General features: G+C 40.7%; 5 non-coding genes across 5 annotated transcripts; all 5 read right to left on the bottom strand.

Moving 5' to 3' along the window:
• Positions 1–2,147: 2,147 nt before the first annotated feature.
• Positions 2,148–2,229, bottom strand: TRNAS-AGA (transfer RNA serine (anticodon AGA)). The gene has a single exon. It is a non-coding gene; the product is annotated as a tRNA-Ser (tRNA).
• Positions 2,230–5,474: 3,245 nt separating this feature from the next.
• TRNAK-CUU (transfer RNA lysine (anticodon CUU)) lies at positions 5,475–5,547 on the bottom strand. The gene has a single exon. It is a non-coding gene; the product is annotated as a tRNA-Lys (tRNA).
• Positions 5,548–7,043: 1,496 nt separating this feature from the next.
• Positions 7,044–7,115, bottom strand: TRNAH-GUG (transfer RNA histidin (anticodon GUG)). The gene has a single exon. It is a non-coding gene; the product is annotated as a tRNA-His (tRNA).
• A 1,413-nt stretch (positions 7,116–8,528) lies between these two features.
• On the bottom strand, positions 8,529–8,600 carry TRNAG-UCC (transfer RNA glycine (anticodon UCC)). The gene has a single exon. It is a non-coding gene; the product is annotated as a tRNA-Gly (tRNA).
• Positions 8,601–16,287: 7,687 nt separating this feature from the next.
• On the bottom strand, positions 16,288–16,359 carry TRNAE-CUC (transfer RNA glutamic acid (anticodon CUC)). The gene has a single exon. It is a non-coding gene; the product is annotated as a tRNA-Glu (tRNA).
• Positions 16,360–20,748: the final 4,389 nt, after the last annotated feature.

Genomic DNA, 20,748 nt, shown 5'->3' with positions numbered 1-20,748 from the left:
TATTCAGGTCCAGAGCCTCTTACAGTTATATTCTAATAACTGCTAGCCTTGTAATTTATATTGAACCTACTATGTGTCAAATGCTTTAAAAATATGGTTTCATTTTTTTCTTACAATAACCCTGGGAGGTAAATGCTATTATTTCAGATATTATTACAGATGAAGAAACTAAGAAAGAGGTAAAGTAATTTATCCAGGGTCACACAGTTAGGAAGTGTTAAAGTTAGAGCATTTGAATTCAAATCTGCCTATATCCTCTTTTAGGAGGTTAAGATTTAACCATAAAAGATTTTGTGAGACTGTTGAATAATCATTTCATATTTTATCATGACTCTGTATTGTTCAATTGATAAGTCAATAAACATTTAATAAGTATCTGCTATATACCAGAAACTGTGCTAAGTATTGGAGATACAAAAAGAGGCAAAAGGCATTCCTGCCCTCAAAGAGCTCACAATCTAATTCAGGAGAAAACAAGCACAGAAACAAGTTATAAACAAGACAAATAATAGAAAATAATGACAAGAGGGGAGAATTAAGAAGAATTGAGAAAGGCTTTCTGTAGAAGATATGTTTGATATTGGAGATGATAGGAGGCAACTGTAGTTTATTAAGTGGGAGAATGACATGGTTCTTTAATTTTAGGAAAATCAGTTTGGCAGCTGAATGAAGGATTAACAGAGTAGATACAAATTTGAAGCAGGCAGATCCACCAGCAGCAAGTAGTCTTATTTTCACATCCCTGTCTCTACCCACTTTTCAGTCTTGAAAATCAGGGCCTGTTAATTGCCTTCATGCAACCCAAAGGAGATTGAGCCTTTTAAAATGTGCTTTTACTAAGGAAATAAGTACAAACAAAACTCATACTTCATAAAATCAGATCTCTTTTTAAAGAATAGGTTTTTGTTTTTACCCTAACAAAATCAAATTTGTAGTCAATTTTTTGTTGTTGTTGTTCAATTCTTGTGCAACTCTTTGGAATCCCATTTGGAATTTTCTTGACAGAGATACTAAAATGGTTTGCTATTTCCTTCTCAAACTTATTTTACAGATGGGGAAACTGAGACAGACAAGCAGACTTGCCCAAAGGCACACAATTAGTAAGTGTCCAAGGCCTTTGAATGACAAAGATAAGTCTTCCTGACTCCAAATATTTAAAAAGAAAGAAGCAAACACATACATACATACATACATACATAAATGAATGGATGGATGAATGATTAAGCAAAGAAAGAATGTCTCCTATAGAACATCTAATTAAAAACTATCTTCTTTGGAATCACTTCAGTGAGGGAGAACTCACTTCATTTTGATAGCTCTAATTTTTGAGGAGTTTCCCTTATAATGAATCTGAATTTTCCCCTCTGTTTCTTCTACCCATTGCTCAGAAAGGCGAATCTTCCTGACTACAGGCCAGCATTCTATCCACTGAGTTAGATAGATAATTGTAGTCAATTTATATGAGAGAAATAATTTAAAATAAAAATTATTAGGTCTTCTTTACGGCTTTCTGCCCTACTTTAGGGTTTTGTTCTTTTCCTCTCTATGTCAGCAATGCTGAAAGTTTTTAATCTCAGAACTCTGTAGAGAGCCGGAAGTTTCGAGTATACTTCTCCAGAGTACCCGTTCTCTACAGGACTCCTTTATACTTAAAAAAAATTAAGGAGCATTACCATCACCCCTCACCCCCCCCCCAGCAGTTTTTGTTTATGTGGGTTATATGACATCCATCTATATTTATCATATTGGAAACTTAAAAGTCTTAGTATTATGAAGATAATTTGGACCTCTCGGAGTCTTTAAAAGTTCTCAGGGACTCCCAAGAGTCCCCAGACCACATGAAAACAGCAACTGTAGAGCATTAGTTGAGATCCATAACCTTTAGTAGTATGGACCATTTCACCTTTTTTCTCTGTGTGTCTCTTTTTCCATGTCCCTGGATGGTGCTCGATACCATGATTTCACCAGGAAAGGGACTTTAATTAAAATGAACTTATTGAGAGTGCACATCTAGCTCAACCAGAAGCTGTAATGACAGACATCTTTTTAAGCATAATCTTGTATGGTCTCAGAGTACTGGCCGCATTAGACTAAGACACTACAGAAACTGTTTTTGTTGTTTGTTTTTAAAAGTGCAAGAAGAACCCCGTAGTCGGCAGGATTCGAACCTGCGCGGGGAGACCCCAATGGATTTCTAGTCCATCGCCTTAACCACTCGGCCACGACTACCTATACGTTAAATCCTTCTATTTGATCTGCCTTAATTGTTTGAGGCTGTTTTAGGCAATTATCTGGAATAGTAAGACATTAAATGACTTGGTTACTGTTACATACAATTAACATGTCAACTAATCTGTTATACTTCGATACGGAATTTCTACTTGGGTAACATCTTGGTTGAGCTGAGTTACTATGTTCCCAACTGGAAAGTTCCTTCATTCAATCGTGACTATCTAATAGACATTCTCATTTGTGGAAGAGGGCCAATCCTTGGAGATATATAGATACACACAGGGAGAGAGAGGGAAAGGAGGGGGAAGAAGAAAGGAAATAGTAAAAGGAGAGAGAGATAGAGACAGAAGCAGAAATAGAGACAAAGACAGAGATAGAGACAAGCAGAGACAGAAGCAGACAAACAGAGACAGAAACAGAAGCAGACAGAGATAGAGACAGAGACACACAGAGAGAGACAGAGACAGAAGTAGAGGGAGGAAAGGAGGGAGGGAGAAGGGAGGGAGGGGAAGAAAGGAGGATGGGGGGAGGAGGAAGGGGGGAAAGAAAGGGGAGAGGGAAGGAGAGAATATGATATATATAGTTTATTTGCACATATTATCTCCCCCTTCAGATCGTGAGATAATTAAGGGCAGGAACTACCTTTTTTCTTTCTTTGTAGACTTAGCGCTTAGAACAATGGCTGGTACATAGAGCTGGGCATTTAATAAATGTGTTTTTGTCAATCAAAGCCAGTCGTACAAGAAGAACCCAACTCTTGGGGGATGTGGGGAGAGGGAGGGGGGAAGGGGATGTTGATTTTCTGTTCTCTTTAGATATAGACTCTAGCAATGAAGCTACTCACCCAGAAGGTACCCAGCCCATCAGTCTAAGAGCTTAGAAGAGCTCCCAGCTGAGACATATTCTTCAGTCAGACAGAAAGATAGTTAATTGAAGCTTGAATTTCCTTCAAGGGTTATGACCTCTGAAAGCTGAAAAGAAAACCAACATATACTGAAGATCGAGCTCCTCTTGCGATTGAGTAAGACTACAGAGAAGGCTGTATCGGGAAAGAAAGGTTTTTAAAGCCTGCCATTACAAGAGGAATGAATAGCTCTGATCCTGTGTGTGCTTCCTTACTATTGTGCCATGCATTCCTACCTGTCCTTCCCAAACATTGTAATATGGATTGGAGAGTTTACCCCAAATTTATAGAAATAATATTTTGTAAGTATAATTTTTACTCTTCATTTTTGGAAAATGTCTGTTTCTCCTGACTTTTTCACTCCTGAAAATTCATATGAAACACTTTGGTCTCGAGTTGTAAGGATATGGCTAGAAAGAGAAAGGGGCAGAAGTCTTCATCAAACTCAAGAGTTTAAGTACCAAGTTAGGAGACTAGACCAGAGATGTGTTCTGATTTTTTTTTTTTTTTTAACTGACTGGAGTTCAGGGATCAAAAAACGTTTAGCTGCCACTGGTTTAAGAGACAGAACGAAATGTCCAACAAATTACATAGGGTCAACACAAAAAAGGCTTTGCTTTCAAATCACTCTGGACATTTATAAATTAAAAAAAAAAATCACAACCTTGATTATCTAACTCAAACAAGGCTCATAGCAGAGACTGCAACTGATACAAATAGGTGTTACTCTTATAAATGTAACCTTTTAAAACAAATATAATCCAGATAGCTACATAGTAATATACATATTATCCTTATAAGAAATATGGGAGTTAGGTGCAATCATTACATCCCCATTTTACAGATGAGAAAACTAAGGTTTCTATATCGAATCACAGACCTCGTGTCTAAAACCAGATCAGAATTTCTATCTTCCTGACTCTAAGACCTGCTCTTTACCCACGGCATCACCTTCTAAAAGTTGTGGGATCATTTCTACATTCTCACCATTTACAAAAGAAAAGCAACCCAGAAAAAGAGGCATTTCTTAATATTCTCAGAATAACATTAAATGCATTTTAGAACACAGCCTAGTCGAGAAATTCGGAAGCAGGAGGGGGGACTGTGGAAATCAGATTGCTTAGAATTCTTTTCCCATTCAGTTGACTTATTTCTTCCCTGGCTTCCTTCGACTTCCCTCACCCAAGCCGCTGAGTAGGAATTTTGTAGTAATAAAATCCCAGAAAGAGGATCGCAGAAATATATATTTATACACACACACACACACACACACACACACACATATATATATATATACATATAAAATATTAACATATTATTGTATATGCATGTATGCGTGTAAATATGTGTATACCTGTATATATACATATAAAATATTAACATATTTTGTATGTGTATATATGCATGTAAATATGTGTATACATGTGTATATATGTATACAACAATATAATATGAATATATAAGTTGCAATGGCGAGGTGGACTTCTAGCTAGAGCTTCGTAGAATTAGGATTCCCAAAGGAAAAATACTTCTAAATAGCCTCGGCTGGTGAAGTCCTGAATAAAATACCGAAGCACCCGGATTTTCTCGGCTTCCTGTTTCCTCTTCCTTCCTTTGCCAAGGTGAGGAGCTGAGTTCTCGAGAAGAGAAAGGTCGACAGCACCGCCCAGTGGTCATAGTCTACTGTGGGTTTATGGCAGAGCCCCTCCTCCCTCCTTCCCCCACCATTTTTCCCGTCCTCATCTCACTCCCGCAAAACTCTTTTCTCTGAGTGTGACTGCTGCAGTTCAGCCCGAAGGTGGTACACAAGAGCCTTCCCTCCAGTCCTTCGAGCGGGCTTTCATTTTCCGAATTGATGTCTCCCCGAAACTACCAAAGAAAAACTCCTCGCCAAAACAGATCTTTCTTCAAAGGCTCGGCCCGAGTACAAGTTCTCAATCAGGTCTTCCTTTGCTCCAGATATATCCATATGGTGTAAATTTCCCCATCCCCAGGATGTTACTTAGTAACTAAGTGGTAATCTAGTGACAGAGTCTGATTTGTCTTTGTACACACAGAGTTTGCCCGGTCGTGCCAGCACAAAAGAAAGTTCCCAATCCCCAGCACTGGGATTTTACTGGCGCACCGGAACAAAGGGTGCACATTCGGAGAGGACTTATTTCACTAACGATCTGAAAACCTGAGGTTACCGACACGCAGGATCTCACGGCCCCTTAGAAGTGTCTTCAGGGCCTACCACAATGTCTTGCGCTAATAGACGCTGAAATTGCAATCAATTGGTGCAAATACAAAAGAAAAACTTTTACTAAATTATTTTAGTTTAAAAAAAGGTACTCTGCGCCCAACGTGGGGCTCGAACCCACGACCCTGAGATTAAGAGTCTCATGCTCTACCGACTGAGCTAGCCGGGCGACGAGTTGGGGAAAGTTCTACTTTAGGGCCCATGAAGGAAAAAAAATAAATATGTGTTACCGCATTCTCGGTGGAAAGTTTTTAAACTATTCGAATTAAATAGGACGTAAAATGAAAACTGCCTGTCCGTGCAGGCTTTGGTAGCCTCGTTCCCGGATTAGGGAAGAGCTCAGTAGGATTTCCTGCGCCTTCTCACTTTAATTAGCCAAAGTCCCGAGGGAGTTGGAGAGGAAGGCCTGGGCCCTGGGGAAGGAACGCTGAATCTGAGGAAAAGGACCGTTCCATACTTTATACTGATGAATTCTCTAGAAATGGCCTCGTTCCGTTTCGTTGTTTTTCTTGCCAGCTCCGCACCGACCTCACTTCCTCTGTCCCGAGTAGTCACGCACTAAAATGGGGGGTTAGAACAGCGCTCTCCCGAGGGCCTCTTCTTGGGAGGAAGAAGAGCCGGAGAAGGAGCTAGTGCGTTTGGCATTTCTCTTAGCGAAGGGGATGGGAAGCTAACCTTGAACCGGCCGTGGCTCCCCGTCCCCTTACACCTGAGCAAACTACTAGCCTTTCTCGGTCTGAGAAGTAGCCAGAGGCAGGAGGACCCCCCAAGGGCTCGGGGGAGACCCGCCAGTGTCCTGAGGCGCTCGGGAGTCTAGCTGATTCCCTCTCGCCAATGACAACGACTTTCACTCATTCATTCTTCTCCAGGATCCCGATCTATCCACAAGTATTGTTTGCAACAGGATTAATGGGACAGAATTAATGGAGTGGGATTATCCACACTGTGGGCCTGAGTCTCCCAAACAACTCTGCTTACCCTGATCTAGGCTTTCATTACAATTTTGATTAGGACTTGGGAGCTATGGAGGACCCCACTGCTTCCGTGCGCTAAAAGAGTTGAGAGCCGCAAGAGAGGAGGCCCAACAAGTGAAGTTTCTAATTTACCGAAGGAAAATGGAGTCTCTCTGGTGGTTAATAAATGCCATAAAAAATAACCTGAAGTTTTTTACTGCTTTTAAAAAGGCTCTTTCATTGAAGCAGTTCCCAGATTAGGTAAACAGCCAGGAAACAAACGTTTATTATACGCTTACCTTGTACCAGGCCAAAAAAAAAAAAAAAAAAAAAAAATCCGTCATTTCAATCATCCCGAATAGAATGTATTTTAGAGTGTTGTAGTTTCTTGTCCCTCTGAATCCCACCGCACTCATTCTATTCCAACACTATACAACTGCTGCCTTCTATTTTCCTTTGCTTTTTATTTCCAGTGTGTCGGCCGTCTTGTAACTAACCTTAAGGTAATGTAAAAGTTGAGTTTTTATTATTCTCAATATTCTAAAGTCTTGGGGCTGAGCTTTGCTCTTTACTAGGATCTGTGTACCCAGTGTGTCTATGGGGTAGATAAACATTTGATTGAGTTTACATCTAGAAAATACTAGTTTTGGGGGCCAGATTACCAGCTTTTATGCTTTCAATTGTTAGAAAGTAAAAAAGCGTAGAATCCCCTTGCCGTGACTCGGATTCGAACCGAGGTTGCTGCGGCCACAACGCAGAGTACTAACCACTATACGATCACGGCTCGCCACCGAGGAGACAAACTTCAGGCCTACAAAGAGAGTTTTTCACCACGCTCTAAAGCAGCACTTTAATAATAATAATAAAAAAAAAAAAAAAAAAAAAAAAAGAGTCCTATTCTTTCTTTAGGTGTCCCTGTTCTTTCCTTCTCTGATTTCTATCACAAGATCTTTTTCTAAAAAATCATGAATAAAGGCTATGTTAGAAAAAATGACTTTTATTTCTACGAAAATCCCATGCACAGTACTGACTGGCTTCTAGACCACAACTCAAAGGGAGTAACTAGATCCTTAGTTTGCTTACCAACTAGTTTATCTCAGCCGCCCAGGATGGATTTCCTTCTGTTTTTCGCCTAGCAGTTCCTTTCTGGTTCAGATCTTGGGCTCCCTTCTAAAATTTCACCTATCAGCTTGGACAGTCAGGGCTTGGGGATTTTAATCTCATGAGAAATTTGTAATTCTTTTATTAAAAACTAACAGGGTTCATATGTCAGTTTCTCTCTTTTCCCTATTCCAGTGCGTAGTAGTATTTTAACTCTATGGGACCGACTAAAGAAATAAGGCTTCTGCAATGATGTTATGATTCGGCACGAATTAGAAAAAATCCGACTTTCCCCAATGGAGTAAACAGAAAGCCTTCTCCCGGTTCTCCCCGAATGAATGAATGACTGGTTACTACTTGAGGATAACACACTTGTCACTGTTCTTCATACTTTTGACTCATATAGTTTCCCTTCCTAAAATGCTAAAAACATCTCCTGAAAGAGGGAAAACAAAAAACAAACAAACAAAAAAAAAACCATCGAGTTTTATTAAATTCCTATTCCAACGTCTCACAGCAGACCGTAATTGACCCTATATTCTATAAATCTATAGCCCACTGGCAGATCCTACCAGACTGGAAAGGTGCCGGCAAACCTAGCTACATTCCCGAGATTCATCACCAGATTAGTTCAAAGTGGTCTCAGAGGGGTTGCGATTATACTTGAGTGCTGGCCCAGCGTCCTGCACACAATATTGTCTCATTACCTGAAGTTGTGCTTTCCTTTTCTTGAATTTTCAATCTTATTTGAAAACCGTATCAAGCAGCCTCTGTTCAACTTAAATAATAATAATAATAATAAAATAAATACATCGCCTCTGTTTCTTTTCTGCAGGCGTCCAGGTAAGGCCTTCTACACACCATACCTGGGCGTTGTGCTCCGTTTATTTATTTGGAAGAGGAGGTGTCTGAGTATGACTAGGGATAGCTCTCTATCACTAGTTAGTGGGGACCGTTCTTCAGCTGGAAACTTTATATAGGCCTTTCCTCTTCCCGAAGTTCTCTCTTAAGCCCTGAAACGACGTGAAAATAAAAGAACATTTTCAGGGAAGGTGAAGACAGAATAATTTAAGTTCCCCCCAAAAAAGACTCAAGTTGCGTTGGCCGGGAATCGAACCCGGGTCAACTGCTTGGAAGGCAGCTATGCTCACCACTATACCACCAACGCCTTGGCGAGCAAGTGGAATGATTCTGTTATAGTCAGTAATGTAGAAGTCCTGCGGTTCAGTTCCTGTAAGGCGTTTTTAGTTTTATACCAGTATTTACTTCATAAGGTTCGGAAAAATGAGCCAAAAAAACATAAGTGGAATCTTGAACCAATCCACTTTTTCCTTGTGATCAGTCATACTGAGATGGACACCCAGAAAAGCATTGTTCTCAGGGAATCTTTAATCCTCTGGGGGGGAGAGGTTGATGAGAGGAGGTGCTCTGAAGAGAGGAGGTAGAGCAAAATAGGTGGGGAAGGGTATGATGTCACATGGCTTTCTTTCCGTTGGATGGAGGCAGAGAAAATATATTTAAATAATTGGATTGCCAACAACCGCCCAGCCCTCTCTGTAGAATCCTGTCAAAATAACACAGACTAACCTCTGTGTTACTAATTGTGGATATTCCTCAACTTTATGTTTAAAGTAAAATATTCATTTCATTCATTCGTTCATTTACAAAGCCTTCTGTGTTCCAAACTTGAAGGTTTCCTTTCATTCAATTATTCAATTTTCTCAGTTTTAAAAAAATGCAATAAACCAGGCCTGTGGTCTCATTGAAATAAGGAACTTCCTTTGCTAATTTATAGTCATATTTGTGGAAATATGTATGAAGAATTGCACATATTTTAACACATATTGGATTAATTTCGGTATAGGGGAAAAGGATGGGGGGAAGGGAGGGGAAAATTTGGAACACAAGATTTTGCAGGGATGAATGTTGAAAATTACCCATGCATATGTTTTGAAGATAAAAAGTTTTAATAAAAAAAATTATAATCTTAGTGAGGGGAGGGGAAAGTTTGGGAAGGGAAAGATTACTAAGAAGTTAAGTGACTGACTTGCTCAGGTCACACATTTTTCAGAGGCCGGACTGACACCCAGATCTTCTTGACTTGAGAGGCAGACTATCGACCAACTCACTTCCCCTCTCCTCTTATATCCAATCAATTATCAAATTCTGCTGATACTACCTGGTAACATTTCTTCCTTTTGTCTCTCCTCTCTTTAAAACAGACATTTTTCTGAAACAGATCCCACAGATTACTGATTGGGAATACTACAAATCACCCAATAGATTTTCCTGATTCTACTCTTATTTAATCCATTATATGTAAGAACCTCAGACTATCGACATCACTATCACCACTTCTGCTCCTCTATTTCAAGGCTCAGCTTCTTGAACATTGATTCAGGCTCACTGATTTTGTGTAGCCCGAGCAAGTATTTTTAAAAACATTATACATGAACTCTCCCAAAGGCAAACACTTTGGCTTTTGACATGGATTTTTTTTCAGGAATACTGTCATTACCTCAATGTCTGTTTTTTAGAGTTGAAAAACACTATTCCCAGGAAATCTCTCTGACACAATGGAGAAGAAAACTGTGAGAAAGAAAATATAAATGTAATTTGAATACCAGACCTAAGCCAAGTATTTCTATTCCTGAAGGGAGAATGTTGGGTGCATGGAGAGATTTCCCCACCTTGCCTCCTTGCCCCCATTCAGGTCCTCTTTACTTCAGAGCTTAATGGACCACGTAGAGAAGGATGCCTTCGTCCAGACTACTGGGGGCAACTGAACCTCTTCTGGCTCTCAGCAGGTGGAGCTGAAGGCTTTCCATCCACCTCCTTGGGCACCCCCTCATTGATTGTTAACCAATCAGAATTGATTTCCATTCTCTGGTGCACTCCTTTTCCAAAGACTTTTTTTTTTTTTTTTTTTTTGACTAGGTAAAAAAGGCTCATTTCTTTCGTACAGGTTAAATGACCTACTGGAGATCACACAGAAACTCTGAAATAGAAACACTGAGGAAGACCCGACTTCATATTCAATCTCACTTTCCATGTGTAAGATCACAGTCTGTGTAACAAAGAGCTTTTGCTCCAATTGAATGAAGAGACCCAAGGGAAAGAATGATCACACTTCACACAGTCTCATTGCTTTTCTTAAGTAACTAACATTTGCAAATATTAAACATGCTTTTGCACCTCTGAACTCTCCCAAGATATCTTGGGGTTTACTGGCTAGATTTATTTCTTTAAGGATCAGGCCTCAAACCAAAACCAATCTGATTTTAATTGGTCCAAGGCCAAGTCTTACTTGGTCATTGTTTGGGTCCTGGTTGACTTAGACTGAACGTAAACAGAAGTCATAAGTCATTTGCTACAAACTAGTTTGAAGGACAATTTTTGTGATCAGGCCATTAACATTTACTGTCATTTTTGCATTATTTTCAAACATTGCTTCTTTTTTTTTTTTCTTCTTTCATTGGTATTGTATAGAAAAAACCACTAATCTTTAACAAGGATTCTTAGTAAATACTCTGGCATCACTTTAAAAGTCAGGAAATTGGGATTTCCTTCTAATTATTTGTTCTCTGATATGTAAGATTTCTAAATTAGAAATCTGTTGGTGTTACAATGGAGAAATGGTCACAATTTAAAATTGGAAGAAGACATTTCAATAAAATGTTTATTTCAGGGGGAAAAAAAAAAAACAGAAGTCATTTCTACTTGAGCTAGAAACCCTGAGGGTCTTCCCCTCCCAGATTCATTCATTTATTTATTTATTTGGATTTTTTTGTTTGTTTGTTTGTTTGTTTGTTTTTTGGACTAGGTGGAAGAGGAGATTCTTTGCCTCTGTTGCTACCTAACTTTAATCACTAAATAGGTTCAGCCTCAGTCAAACTGAAACCTGTTGAAACCTTAGCTGAAAAAGGCCAAAGTCTCCTATTTCATCCAGGGCTACCTTCAGTTGATCTGTATCTTGCCACTGGACCCAGATGACTGGAAGAGAAAATGAGGCAGACGATCTTGCACAACTCTCCTTCACTCAAATTCAATTCACTTGCATGTCATAGCATCACCTCCCAGATGGCATGGCCTTCTTAGAAGAACAACCAACAACAATCTTTCTTACCTCTGCTTAATCACGGAATGGTTGCTCCAATCAAACTGAAACCTGTTAAAGACCTTAGCTTAAAGAGACTAATATCTCCCACTTCAAGAAACTAACCTATGTCTGGCCACCAGATGATTCTAGAGAGAAAGTGAGGTTGCTGACTGCACAGCTCTCCCTCAATTAAATTCAACTCATTGGTTTTTTGTTTCGTTTCGTTTTGTTTTGTTTTTTTAATTACATTTTCTTTTTTTTTATTTTTATTTTTAATTTACAAAGCATATGCATGGGTAATTTTTCCAACATTAACCCTTGCAAAACCTTTTGTTCCAAATTTTCCCCTCCTTCCCCCCACCTCCTCTCCTAGCTGGCATGTTAAATATGTTGAAATACATGTTAAATCCAATATATGTACACATATTTATACAGTTATCTTGCTGAAAACGAAAAATCAGATCAAGAAGGAAGGAAAAGAAAAACTGAGAAAGAAAACAAAATGCAAGCACATAACAGAGAGAGTGAGAATTCTATGTCCACACTCTGTTCCTACGGTTCTCTCTCTGAATATAGATGGCTCTCTTCATCACTGACCAAGTGGACTGGTTTGAATCATCCTTTTGTTGAAGAGAGCCGCGTCCATCAGAATCGATCATTATATAATCTTATTGCAGAGTATAATACTCTCCTGGTTCTGCTCATTTCACTTAGTATAACTTCATGTAAGTCTCTCCAGGACTTTCTGAAATCATCCTGTTGGTCATTTCTTACCGAATAATATCAATTCATTGTTCTTGAAGAGTACTTAAGATATCAGGGAGGTCTGTTTTGATCTGGCCTCAGATACCTCATTTGGAGGTTAAGTCACTGGGGAGTCAGGATGCCTAGGGGCCATGATCTGATCTCACAAATTGTGTAATTAGCCAGGAAGTAGAAATTGGGGTCATATTACACTTTCCGCAGATCAGTACAGTTTGTCTACAACTACTTGTCAACCCAAACATATTCCCCCCCCCCATTATTCCCATCCCTCCATTCAAACTACCAATTCCTTCCCCCTTTCCTCCTACTCGCTTCTTTGTCAGACACAGACCTTTCAGGACATTTGTTATCTAGCCAGGACCAAGCACCAGCAGAAGTAACATCTTAAGTGTTATTAGGAAAATTGCATATACATATATGTACATAGTCCAGCATACCCATGCCCTGCCTCCCCACTTTGTGTCTGTGCCAGATATCCCTTATAGGACAGCAATGATCAGGGATCAAGAGCCCAATATCTTCCTTTTCATTTTGGGTGGGATCGAATGAGTAGTACACATTTATAGCCATATAAAAAATTTTTTTCTAAATCATTACTCAGAGAAATGCAAATTAAGACAATTCTTTTTTAAAATTTTAATAAAGCTTTTTATTTACAAAACATATGCATGGGTATTTTTCAACAGTGACCATTGCAAAACTTTGTTCCAAATTTCCCCCTCTTTTCCCCCAAAATTAAACAATTCTGAGGTACCACTACCCACCCACCTTTCAGATTGGCTAAGATGACAGGAAAAGATAATGATAAATGTTGGAGATATGGGAAAACTGAGATTAATACATTGTTAGTAGAGTTGTGAACTGATCCAACTACTCTGGAGAGCAGATTGAAAATATGCCCAAAGAGTTCTCAAACTGTGCAGATTCTTTGATCCAGCAGTGTCTTTATTGAGACTGTATCCCAAAGAGATTATTTTAAAAAAAGGAAAAAGGCCTATGTGTGCAAAAATATTTGGGGAAGCCCTTTTATAGTGTCAAGAAACTGGAAACTGAATGGATGCCCATCAGTTGGAGAATGGCTGAATAAGTTGTGATCTATGAATGTCATGGAATATTACTGTTCTGTAAGAAATGATCAGCAGGATGATTTCAGAGAGGCCTGGAGATGATACTAACTGAAAAAGTAGAACTAGGAGAACATCATTCACAGCAACAGCAAGAATATACAATTATCAATTCTGATATATATGGCTCTTTTCAGCATTGAGGTGAATCAAGCCAGTTCCAATGGTCTTGTGATGAAGAGAGAGTCATCTGCACCCAGAGAAAGGATTGTGAGGACTGAGTGTGGATTACAACATAGTATTTTCACCTTTTTTGAGTTGTTTGTTTGCATTTTGTTTTCTCATATTTTTCCTATTCTATCTGATTTTTCTTTTGCAGCATAATTGTAGAAACATGTATAGAAGAATTGCACATATTTAACATATATTGGATGTCAAGTAATCCAGAGGGAAAGGGGAAATTTTGGAATGCAAAGTTTGCAAAGGTGAATGTTGAAAATTATGCACATGTTTTGAAAATTAAGAGGTTTAATCAAAGTAAATAAATATTAAAAGAAGAAGAACAAGAACAAGAACAAGAAGAGTGAATGGTACAAGGTAAGTTAGGTATGGATGGATTTGTGACAGACCACAGAATTGATTTTATTAGCTTTCCATTCAAACACATCTTTCTTCCAAACTTCCCCTATCACTGTGGAGGGCACATGTGCCCTCCATTACTCTCTCAAATCTATCTATCTAATCAATTGCTAAATCTGCCTCCATATCTATTCCATCTGTTCCCTTCTTTCTGTTCACACTACCAGCAGCCCAATTAAACCCTTCTAACCTCTCACCTGGACTAGTGTTATATAGTCTTCTAACTGATCTTCCTGCATCAAGGGTCCCCCTTTCCCAATCTGTCCTTCACAAAGTTGTTAAAAAGTAATTTTCCTAAGTTTGGATCTGATCATATTACTCTCCCTTACTCAATAACTTCCAGTGGCTCTCTATTAACTCTGATAAAATCTCTCTTTCTTAATCTTTAAAAAATGTTTTTTGAAATTTTTCCTCCCTCTTTGCCAAAAACTTGAGCATTTTTTGGTCTCAGAGTTTACTTTTGTCCCTTCCCTCTGTTTTGCCCTTTCTTTCATGGAAGTGAATTATGTTTAATATTTATAGACTTCAGTAAGAGCAAAAGAAATATTTTCCCTTCTCTTTTGACCAAGCTGATACTAGACACTCTGCACTAAAAAACCTTTTGAGAAACAATCTCCACTGAAAGTTTCTTAATAAAAGTCTCATTTCTAAGATACATGGAACTAGTTCACTTTCCTTTAAAGAGCCATTTCCCAAATGATAGTTAAAAAATATTAACAGGAAATTCTCAAGGGAAGAAAGACAGGTGAAAGACTAAATAGGTGGAAGATGGACATTTTAGAACATAAGCCAATGTAAGAATTTGTTTACTTGTTTTACATATTACAAAAGTTCATTTTTTGTTTGTTTGTTTTTCCCCTTTCTGTTCCCCCCCCCCCCCAGTGGAGGTGGATAGGAGAAAATAAGGTCTTGTTAAAAACAAACAAACAAACAAACAAATAAAACTTAATTTTAAAAATGAGTGCTGCTTGAAGATGGCAAGTTTTGCCTTACTTTGTAACATTAGCGCTTACAGCATCATATCTGGCCTATAATAAAGGCTTAAGCCTTGATTGAATATTTTTTCTTTCTATTTTTCCCAGTGGAAGTGGACAGGGGAGAAAATAAAGTCTTGTTAGTTAAAAAATAAAATAGAACTTGAGTTTAAAAATGAGTGCTGCTTGAAGATGGCAATAGTTTTGCCTCACTTTGTAAAGTCAGTGCTCCCAGCATCTTGTCTAGCCCCCAGTTAATCCTTCAGTGACTGTCGTTAGGTACTCCCGTGTGCTGGGACGGAAGGACAAAAAACAGGACAAAACAAAACCCAGCCCAGCCTTCACGCTTACATAGCTAGCTAGAATCTAAGTAGTGGACATCACTTGTGACTGTTAAATCCATACAGGTTTATTTGACGAGGAAACCGCGCTAACCTCTAGGGGATCCGCGCGGGATCTCCACGGAGGGAGGTTCCGAGAGTACAACGCAAGGCGCCGAAGCGGAAAGCGCCGCAGGGGTGGGGGAGCCGAGCTGGGGTAACCGGAGGGAGGGTGAGAGGGCGCCCACTGTTAGGGGTGAACGTCAAGCCGAGAAGTTTGTGTTTGACTAGAGACAACAGAGAAGCCGTGGCGGCTGCTTCGCATCGAGGCTCGGTGTGGACTGTCCTCTCTTACCCGTGCCTAGAGGAACTGGGAGATGCAGTCCTGAAGCCCACTATTCCATCAGCCTAAGTCACCTCCTCATGGCTCACTCTTTCCGTGGCAGAAGAAATAAACAACTGCCCGATGCACGATCTACTTTGTACATTGCATAACCCTTCTAGAAGGGATTCTGCCTGTCACTTTGGGAGGGTGCTGGAGATGAGACCAACCTAAAGAGATTGTTCCGAGGGACTCTGGGAAGAAAGAGGAAGAAGGCTCAAAGGATGTAACTGCGTTCCAAGGAACCGACCCGGGAAGGAAGGCAGAGCTGCAGAAATGCAAAGTGAATGCGTTGCCCGCGGCTTCCGTGCTCCAGTTCCGGCGGGGTGAGATTACTATCCCATGTGCAATCGTTCCTTCAGTTTACTCTAGCGTCCTCTTTCTCGGGCTTCTCTGGCGTTCCTAACTCCAGAAAGAACGGAAAATAGTCGGGGAAGGGCGTACTAAGGTGGGAGTCGGGCCCTCGTCGGAAATTGGGACCAATTTTCCGCCATCCCCTCGGGCAGACTTCACTGAAGCTGGGCCGGACACTTGGGAAACTTTGTGGCGGGTCTTCCGTGCTCTGCGCGTAGCAGAAAACCCGGGCGGGCTTGAAGTTACTTAAAAAGCAACTTCCCTGACCGGGAATCGAACCCGGGCCGCGGCGGTGAGAGCGCCGAATCCTAACCACTAGACCACCAGGGAGGACGACGACTCGCCTTCTGATATCATACTGTAGCGTGGACACAGCAGTACCTCGCCTCACTATTAGATCTGCCTTTTTCGACTCCGTCACCAAAGCACAATTTTTGCTCCAGCCTCGGCGCCCTCCGGTCGAGATCTCTCCTTTCTAGAGCTCCGGGACTAAAAGAGAAAACGCGAAGAAACTCCCTGCCCTGTCCGGTGACTCCAGGCGCTCCCCAGAACTACTCGGGCTGCCGGGTCTCCAGAAAGGAGCCGGGCACGGCTTGGGTGGCCTAGAGAGAGACGGGGAGAAACTCTTGGCTGGACGTGACCGGAGAAAATGGGTTCTTGGTGACCCTGAGCCGTGAAGCGGCAGGGGTAGGCATTTGCTTTGCATTTCCTCAGCCCATCTGCTCCTTCCCTGGCCGCCTCCTTAGAGCTAGAAATCCGAGTTCCTTCCCGAGTCCGAAAGAGTGACGCTGTCGTGGGGCAGAACAGCCCTTGGACCTTCCTTTCTTTCCAGTCCCCGGGGAAAATCTCTAGTTCTGGCTCATCTCCAGCACCCTTCCAAAAGAGACCGACAGAATCCCTTCTGGAAGGGAACTCGATGTACAAAATAGATCAAGAATAGAGAAGTTTATTTCTTCCACCATAAAAAAAAAAAAAAAAAAAAAAAAAAAAAATTAAAAAAAAATTTTTTTAGAACGAAGAGACTCAAGAGCATACTGAAAACCATCTAAAACAAGACTCCATGATGCATCGTCGTCTCCCATGAGGTTACTCCTTAAAGCAGGGAGCACTTTATGGCATTTTACCTTCACTGAAAATAAGATGCACTCCCAAACCCTGTGTCCCATTCTGCCAAGTGTGTGTGACGCAGCCCCGCCAGTGATCACTTCTGAGAAAGTGCGGCGGGACCCAGCACTTCCCCCACCAACTCAAGCTAAATTACACCCTAGAAACATTGAGCCCAAGACAGGTGTGCTCTAGTAGTATGGATGTTGATTCCCTGTGCCCGTGAAACCATGAGGTCCTTGAGATCGGGGCTATTGTTTTCCTTTCTTTAGGTTGAGCGCAGTGCCTGGCACTCAGGAGGTGCTTTAAAAAATGTTAATTGGTGGCCAATTATGTAAATAAAATTCATAATAGGAAATTTCCCGTGATATGAAGACACCAGCTGTACTTTGCAGGTATTTCTCACCTTTCAAGCTCATTGCTTCTACCTAGATAATAAGGGGATATCAATCATTCTACCAACGACATCATCATTTCTCATGTAAATATTAAGTACTTAACAGTTTTTAATCAGTTAAAAATATTTTTATAAGTTGAGCTGAGTTCGGAGGAAGAAGCACGCCAGGTCAGGGTCCCATCCAACATGTTTATGCAGGTGAAGGGGCTAAAATGAAATTTCCAGCCTGGGGCAGGGATGAGAAACATTCCCGAGGAGTTAAAATGAACAAGGAGCGCCGGCCTGCTTTCTGGTGTACTTTATTCTACACCCCGGCTATAGACGGATATTTGATTCACTAGTGGAAGGTTAAGTCAGACAAGATATTCAGTAAATTCCCAATTAATCGCAAAATTTCAAATCAGAAGAGACAATTAGAGACAACTTGTCTTCTCCTCCATCAACAAAGTGAGAGCTTCTTCCTCAGATTTCCCCGGAGAGGATGGTCTCCCCCTAGTGGCCATTTGTAAATGGCAGCCAAAACTATAAACAAAAAATACCAGTGTTTGCTTAGGGACCGAGTTTCAATCTTGGGTTCTGCTTGGGGGCTTCAGGAAACAAAATCTGATTCGCTTCTTTTGGGTCTGGATCCCCCTCCTCAGAATATGAACTTGATCCATGTGCACTCAGAGTTGAAGGCTCCCAATGGCAGCCAGTATCCCGCTGGGTCATGAAGATTCTACCTAAGGATCATTTGAAGGAACTGAGGGGATGCTTAACCTTGAGAAGAGACTTGAAAGAGCAACACCAGTCTTCAAGGGTTTAAAAGGTTTTCAAGTGGAAGAGATTGGACTTGTTGTGCTTAACGCAGAAGTACAGTAACAATGAGGGTGGGGCAGCTTCCAGCTTGGTATAAAGAAAAAGTCCCCAACATTTAGTTGTTTAAAAAAGGAATGGACTGCCTCGGGAAGTAGTTCGTTACTCTCACTGGAGATCTTCAGGCCCGAGATCCTTTTTTACTCTGAGATGCTGCGATTTTTCTGGAGTCCTTTTTTAGTTGCTGGTTTCTCCACCATCTCTCACTTTCTGCGCCATCCACATTCCACTAGACACAAACTGGAATCTGCCGGCAGTCCTAAGGAGAATCAAGCGCCAGAAGTCACTTTTCTCTCCTCCAACCTGCCGGCTTTGGAGTCTCGGAGAGAGGAGCTATTCTTTCTTCTGTCTTGTTGAAGACATGAAAAGTTAGGTAGCCATCCAAGACAATGTCTCTGGCCATTCTTGTGTTGGGTTCTCTCTCCCTGTAGTTAGTCACTTTTACTCTCTTTGGGCTATTTCTTTCATGGTGGAGATGTGGCTTTGTCTTCAATCAATCATGCTCTTCCCATGACCCCCAAAGTGAAAAACTGATCAAAAGATTAAATTCCCCTTAAATTCCCAAGAATGGAAAGGATTCAGGTGTGACAATGCAGGTGGACATCTTTCCATTTCATTTGTCTAAGTTTCAGTACAGTTCAGATCATCTAAAGTTGACCAGCAGAATAAGCCCTTTCCGCCATTATTCATATAGTTAGTGATTTCATATATAATGAAAATGCATTAAAAATTCCTGAAGGTCATTTTTTTCTTTTTAAATTTATTAGTACAATATATTTTTATCCCACTATTCACTCAAACAATGAAAAGGCAAGATAAAGCCTAATAACAAGTATGCATAATCTATCAAAACAAATTCTCACATTGGTCATGTTAAAAAATGTATGCTTGGGGGGAGGGTACGGTGATGCTAGTTGGTGCAGTGGATAGAGCATTAGAAATGGCATTTGAGCAAAACCTTCAAGGAAGCCAGAGATTGGACCAGGTGGCAGGGACGGCAAAGACAGACTGGAGTTACAGTCTGATGGACTTTAAACGGGCAACAAAGGACTTTGTAGGCTATCCTGGAGGTCACTAAAAGCCACTAGAACTTCTTTAGCTCTTGAAGGGCGTGGACGGACCTGTGCTTTAGGACACCAATTTAGCCATTCTGAAGATGACAATGGAGGAACAAAGGCTAATGAAGAGATTCCAGGGAAGAGTGATAAGGACCTGAATCAGGGTAGTGGCCATATATTGGTGGAAACTAAACAAGATCCCCAGAGTTCAAGACTTTTCCTAATCCATAAAAAAATGGCTGTTGCCCACTCTCCAAAGCCCTTACAATACATATTTTTCCAATTATCTCAGCAAAATGAAAGAATAAACAACCATCTATTAAGTGCTTGCCATGTGCCAGGCTCTGTGCTAATACAAGCTTATTCCACTGCACTGGAGGAAAATCTCATGCACAAGGTGGACATCCCCCTAAACTACCAACAGATTTGAGGCTTGTTGGTTACCCTCAGCCTGGTTTGGCTTATATGATTATGGGGTTTTTGCAGGGAGTGGCCAATGGCCGTGCTATATCTTCTTGGGGTCTCGGGTGAAATGTGGTGGCAGGTGGACACCAAAGGAGGATAAGCAACCCTGAAAAGGAAAAGCAAGCCCTCCCACCTTAGGTGCTAGTCCTCTCAGAAGTGCTCCATAGAGTCCTGTGGAGCACTCCTAGGTTGACCAGACATCAGAGTTGCTAAGGTGCCAGCCAGCCACTGCAACCTGGCCATCAAGGACCTCCTGACTTTGTATTTCCACCAAGCTTCAAAGACGCTGGAAGAGAGAGTGAGACTAAAGACTTTGTGTGACTCTGCCTCATTTAAATCCAATTCACACAGAAGTAAAGACATCACCTAAAGATATCACCCCATGGTATCAAAGGTTTCATTGAAAATCAAGGACAAGCTGAGTGAAATGAGCAGGACCAGGAGATCATTATACACTTCAACAACAATACTGTATGAGGATGTATTCTGATGGACGTGGCCTCTTCAACAATGAGATGAACCAAATCAGTTCCAATAGAGCAATAATGAACTGAACCAGCTACACCCGGCGAAAGAACTCTGGGAGATGAGTGTGAACCACAACATAGCATTTCTATTACCTCTGTTTTTGTCTGCTTGCATTTTTTATTTCCTTCTCAGGTTATTTTTACCTTATTTCTAAGTCCGATTTTTCTTGTGCAGCAAAATAACTGTATGGACATATATACATATATTGTATTTAACATATATTTTAATATATTTAACATGTATTGGTCTACCGGCTATAAAAGGGAGGGGGTGGGAGGAAGCAGGGGAAAAGTTGGAAAAGAAGGTTTTGCA

This window comes from Sminthopsis crassicaudata, chromosome 4, assembly GCF_048593235.1.
Source record: "Sminthopsis crassicaudata isolate SCR6 chromosome 4, ASM4859323v1, whole genome shotgun sequence".
Classification (NCBI taxonomy): Eukaryota; Metazoa; Chordata; class Mammalia; order Dasyuromorphia; family Dasyuridae; genus Sminthopsis; species Sminthopsis crassicaudata.
This window is presented reverse-complemented; position numbering and strand designations above follow the sequence as displayed.